Source organism: Bos indicus, chromosome 10, assembly GCF_029378745.1.
Source record: "Bos indicus isolate NIAB-ARS_2022 breed Sahiwal x Tharparkar chromosome 10, NIAB-ARS_B.indTharparkar_mat_pri_1.0, whole genome shotgun sequence".
Lineage (NCBI taxonomy): Eukaryota > Metazoa > Chordata > Mammalia > Artiodactyla > Bovidae > Bos > Bos indicus.
Window position 1 is genome coordinate 92,048,897 of NC_091769.1, and position 6,000 is coordinate 92,054,896.

General features: G+C 43.0%; 1 protein-coding gene across 11 annotated transcripts in view; it reads right to left on the bottom strand.

The window, feature by feature from the left end:
- The window catches only part of CEP128 (centrosomal protein 128), a 483,641-nt gene extending 480,034 nt beyond the window's left edge, over window positions 1-3,607 (bottom strand). For 2 of the 11 annotated variants that reach the window (XM_070797947.1, XM_070797950.1), the window contains exons 1-2: window positions 3,386-3,603; window positions 1,442-1,597 (exon numbers count right to left, since the gene is read on the bottom strand). The gene's annotated coding sequence lies outside the window, so the exon portion shown is untranslated. Of the gene's footprint in view, window positions 1-1,441; window positions 1,598-3,385 lie in introns of all 11 variants that reach the window. The other 9 variants (XM_070797942.1, XM_070797941.1, XM_070797946.1 and 6 more) reach the window with 6 other exon arrangements.
- Between the last annotated feature and the right edge of the window lie 2,393 nt (window positions 3,608-6,000).

Consider the following 6,000-nt stretch of genomic DNA (forward strand, 5'->3'; position numbering starts at 1 on the left):
AATAGTAAAAAAAAAAAAAAAAAAAAAACCACAAGTCCACTGATTAGGGACACAATAAATGTATCTAGCCATTTGGGAAACTATGTAGCAGCTAAAAGAGATAAGGAAAAACTTGTGCTAACATAATAATACATTATTACAAGAAAGAAAAACACTATTAGAATAGTATGAATATATTGAAACATTTCATACTAGAATCAAGCCAGTGACATTATTACATGGTTAACAGTGAATCCACTCTAGGCTATTTTTATATTATTTCCAAATGTGTCATGACTGTGGCTGAAAACTTTGGGACTAAATTATTCTATCAGGCCACTCCAGCTCTAATATTCTTTAATTCTAAGAACCTTTCACACATACAGCTTAAACAAAGTGTTCTTACAAGGCCCCAATGGGTCTTCCCTACATGTTTAAGTGCCCTCTATCAAAATGCAACGTGAAAATGCTAAAGTGTCCAGAATTCTAAATCCATGATGAAAAGCCTGAGTTAACACTATCCTACTGACCATCAATGACAATTCATGCTGCATACATACATTTATATTCAATCAAAATCATAAACACAATTACCTCTTACCTCAATAATACCATAAAGACCATTAAACCTTGGGGATAAAAAACTAAGAAAGATACTAGAACCCCTTGAACATTTAAAGAGATGAATAACAACAAATTTTGCTTATATGATACACAATCTAAAAATACTAAATATAAATCAAACTCTATTGGAGGACAATCAGAGACCACAATGTAGCCTCCTGTAGTGGGCGCAGCTGGGATTTGGAGTCAGAGGACCTGGGGATGAAGACCATTTTTTTGGCTCCAGAATCCAAGTGAATCTAATAGCCTATCTAAATCTCATTTATAAAATGAACAGAGGTATAATAAACGTACTATATACGTATATGGTGTGTGTGTGTATATACATATATATACACACATGTACATGCATGCTCAGTCGTGTCTGACTCTTTGCTGCTTTATGGACTGTAGCCTACAGGCTCCTCTGTCCATGGAATTCTCCAGGCCAGAATATTGGAGTAGGTAGCCTTTCCCTTCTCCAGGGGATCTTCCCAACCCAGGGATCAAACCCAGGTCTCGTATATTATAGGTGGATTCGTTACTGTCTAAACCACCACGGAAATAAACCTATAAAACATGTAAAATGTGCCTAATATAGTGCCTGAGACAAAAAAGGTTCTCAAATACTTGTCTAATGGAAACAGGTGCATCGCTATCGCTTTCATTAAGGTATCCAGTCTCTTCCCCTTAATTTTTGTAATATTGCATGTACAACCATCCTATTTAATCTTGATATTGCATGTTTGAAAGGGGTTTCCGGCCCCTTAAAGTTCTACTTGTTGACATATTCCTTTCCACTATAAATATACAAAAATGTGTCATCTCAAAAACTCAAGGAGGGAGGAAGCATACTTACAAAGCATACCCCCCAAACTCCGGGCTGCTGTCCTCTGAGCTCAGAGCTCTTCTTAGGCACGTATGTCTGACTCTTAACATTTCTTCATGAGGTTCAGGGCAAGAGGCCTAGTCAAGTGGAGGATCTTTGGTTGCCCCTACACTTTCCCCAAACCACCTACAGATAAATGAAACAAGGAGTAAAACACACCTACAACCTTAAAATTTTTTAAGCAATTAATGATAAAGTAAGCTCACCCTATGGACAGTTTGTGTGCATGGCAGAGAATATATCACATCAAATCAGAGAACAGAGAAACTGTTTCTTGGATCATGCCAACACCCCACTGAAGTCACAGGAGTTCTTCACATCCAATCCCCAGCCAGCATACTCCTCGCTGGGGACTTCCACCCATCCCCGGTCATCCCTTAGTGTGAACTGTAGCCCAAGTCTAGCCAAAGGTACTATCCCTAAGTCTATTAGTGGGTAAATTAACTAAGGCAGGTAATGAATTTAACATGTTACTTCTGAATTTAATGGACCAAACATACTTCTAAGCCAGTAAATGAACCACATGCTAGCACTCCTAAAGGAAATACTTTATAAACTGTCCAGCTCTTCCAACACTTAGTACAGCAATAAGTAAAAATAAAATGCCTTTGGTTGTAAGATCTGTGGATAGAAATATTCTCAATTCTTTGCGACTCCTTTCAAAGCAGTCTGTAAGAATCTACAAAAAATTATCAAGAAAATTGGTAATTGTCCACATAAAAAGCAGATCAGAATACATCTATAAATCACTCCAAAAGGAAAAAAAAAAAAAAGTATTCTCTTAGTCAAAATAAACAGTCAAGACAGAGTCCAAAGTGACCCAGAGGTCATGCCGTGGGACAGGACGTAGGCAAGATGCATAGCCAACTCTTTCAACAAAACAGCAACCTTCATTCTATGAGTCATGGACACACACAAATTTCTGTGCCAACATGAAACTACCAAAATGTTAATCTTCTAGCTATCGTGTCTACTAGAGCAGTCACTAGCCAAAAGTGGCTAAAGTGCTATACACATAAAATACACATAACATTTAGTCCATTTTTTAAAGTTATTTTAGGATGTGAAATATCTCCAGTTTCGTTCTGACTTCATGTTGAGAGTGAAAACATTTTGGATGTGTCAAAAAAATTACTTAAGAGTAATTTCACCAGCTCCTTTCTACTTTAGTATAGGTACTAAAAAAAACTTAAACTTGCACTGTGTGTCTATGGGCACAGCTCTGTATAATCAAAAAAAAAAAAAAAGTAACAAACACTGAGCCCTCCCTGGGGGATAGGCCCTGGGTTAGATACTTTACATAATACTTGGCATAAGGCTGCAAAGCGGTTTTATAGAATGTCCGCAGAAGCGACTGAGCTCCATCAAACCGCTGAGGGAGCAGCTGGAATTCAATGTCCAGGTGTTGACAGGAAATAAACTCCTGGAAGGGACTGTTAACAGCTGACGCTGAGGCAACTTCCATGTTGGCAAAGGAAGACAAGGCACTGATATAAACAGCGCTCCCGAGGGTAGCAAGTTTTTGTGACTCCAAAACAGGTACGAAGCAATTATATGCCAGGCCAGGCAACGCACACGCCAGGAGGCCGACCTCCTTGACAGCTCAAGCTTCACAGCTGCTAGCGACGGGACGCGCTGTGCTCTCGAAAAGAGGGCAACCAAGTTCAAACTCCCCGTATACCTTGACCAGGACCTGACTGTGGACACGCATGCCGAGGGAAGGGGGGCGTGGGGGTACCGGGCACGCCGGCTCCCCAGCTTCGCCACAGACCCGCCCCGCCCCCGGCCCCAGCCCAGGGCTTCCGCGCAGCTCCGGCGTCCCGACCCCCGGGACCAGGGGAAACGGGACCCAAAACGTCAAGACACGACAGGGAAGTGGTACGGAAAGGGCGAGGGGCGGCTGAGGGAAGCTACCTGAACTAGAAGAGGACCCCAGGTCCTTAACGCCGGGTCATTGCCGAGGCCCCACCCGGCTCCCGCGGCCTCCGGCAACCCGAGGAGGTATAACTGACCAGACGCGGCGAAGCAACCGACCCCGCTCTCCCCAGACTCGCAGCTATGGCAACTTGAACTAGCCGCCCAGCCGCGGCGAAGGTACAGGGCCCCGCTTCTCCCGCTTGGCCCTCTGGGAGTTGTAGTCTATCTCATGCTCAAGAGCAAGGAGTTACTAGGAGAGAGCGTCTCCAGGAGAAACTGCATTTCCCATGATACCCGATGACTGGTCTTGCGGGTGACTTTCCCGGAAGAGGCCGGATTAGCGGGCACCTGAGAGCTTAGGCGGCGCCCTCTTGCTCTGTTCTTTTTGTTAAAGTGCCAGTAGCAGCTGTAAGAGACAACCCCCAGATAAAGAATTAAGAGGGCTGCTTTTGCCCTCACTCTAGCATCATCAGAACTGTCTAAATTATTCATTTAAAATAATAAACAAAAAAATCTAAGTAGTTGTAATACACAAACTATGTTTCTTTCACTCTGTGGGGAACAGGGAAGTGTAATTTCCAACAGTGAGATGGGAAGATCCCCTTTATACCAGGCCCCAATGTCTGTTTCTGAAGGCTCACAAATTCTCAGAACTGAAAGGGAACAGTGAAGATTAACTAATCAAATCCTTTGGCCTGGAAAGAGCAAATGACGCGACTGAAGCCGCACAGTTCACAAATGGCAAACCCCAAGTGGATGTGGCTGTCACGTCATGGCAGCTGCTACCTTCAGTGCAGGCTGTCATCTCCTCAGTCGTTCTAGAACATGAAAGAGACATATTCCACTACAGATGTCGGTTTCAGTAATGAAAAGGTGATGATAAAACCTTCAACAAATAATTGAACCCTGGACATGCCATTGCTGCTGCTGCTAAGTCGCTTCAGTCGTGTCGGACTCTGTGCGACCCCATAGACGGCAGCCCACCAGGCTCCCCCGTCCCTGGGATTCTCCAGGCAACACTGGAGTAGGTTGCCATTTCCTTCTCCAATACATGAAAGGGAAAAGTGAAAGTGAAGTCGCTGAGTCTTGTCCGACTCTTCGCGACCCTGTGGACTGTAGCCTACCAGGCTCCTCCATCCGTGGGATTTTCCAAGCAAGAGTACTGGAGTGGGTTGCCGTTTCCTGCTGCAGGAAAAGCTATTGAAGAAGACCATTAATTCTTCCCTCCTCAAGGCTAAAATCAAATCTTATTTTATCTGTGAAAGTTTTCCGGGCTACCTCCAGTAAAGCTAAATCACATTTCTAAACTACACAGTTTCCTTATTCTAATAATTTTGTACTGTAATCCGATCCCAGTTGGTCTCCTCCACTAGATTCTATGGCTCCCCTGGTGGCTCAGCTGGTAAAGAATCTGCCTGCAATGTGGGAGACCTTGATTCGATTTATGGGTTGGGAAGATCCCCTGGAGAAGGGAAAAGCTACCCACTCCAGTATTCTGGCCTGGAGAATTCCATGGACTGTAAAGTCTTGGGGTTGCAAAGTGTTGGACACGACTGAACGACTGTCACTTTCACTAGATTCTAAGCCCTTCAAACATGGGGTCCTAACCTTTTTAAATTTTTCTCTCTCTTCTCAGCCTTTCCTCACTGCACATTCTCCCTTTGTCTCTCTCTCTCTTTCCCGCATCCCCCCCAACCTCATGCTTGTGTGCGTATACACAAGCACACAAAGTCATACTATATATTACAATTATTCAAATATTTTCTCTGGCCCACACTGAGAGGTAAAGTTTATATTCAGTTTATATAAAATAATTCTTCTAAAGATCTACCTATATATTTGCTTCTATCTTCAAGCTGTTCAATACTGAACACATTCTGTATTCAAGAATGTGCTCCACCTGATCCTGAAATTAAGGTAATTCAGAACAGCCTTAAGCTTTCCCCAAATGCACGTGGAAACATAATAATAACTCCATTTATTGACTAACATTTTAATTTTTCAAAACAAGTGTATTCATTTAACTCAGAAAATATATGCTGAATCTTTCTATGAAACAGACATTGTACTAGGCCCTGAAGATGCAGTAAAAAAAAAAATGAGAGGATAAACAACATCATCTCTGCCCACATGTTGTTCACAGTGAAGTGAGGGAAATAGATTATGAAACAAATTATTACAAACCCAGGTGAGAATAATGCATAAGTTTCTATCAGTTCAGTTCAGTCGCTCAGTCATGTCTGACTCTTTGTGACCCCATGGACTGCAGCATGCCAGGCCTCCCTATCCATAACCAACTCCCGGAGTTTACTCAAACTCATGTCCATCAAGTCGGTGATGCCATCCAACCATCTCATCCTCTGTCGTCCCCTTCTCTTCCCACCTTCAATCTTTCCCAGCATCAGGGTCTTTTCAAATGAGTCAGTTCTTCACATCAGGTGGCCAAAATATTGGAGTTTCAGCCTCAGCATCAGTCCTTTCAATGAATATTCAGGACTGATTTCCTTTAGGATGGACTGGTTGGATCTCCTTGCAGTCCAAGGGACTCTCAAATGTCTCCTCCAACACCACAGTTCAAAAGCATCAATTCTTCAGCACTCAACTTTCTTTAT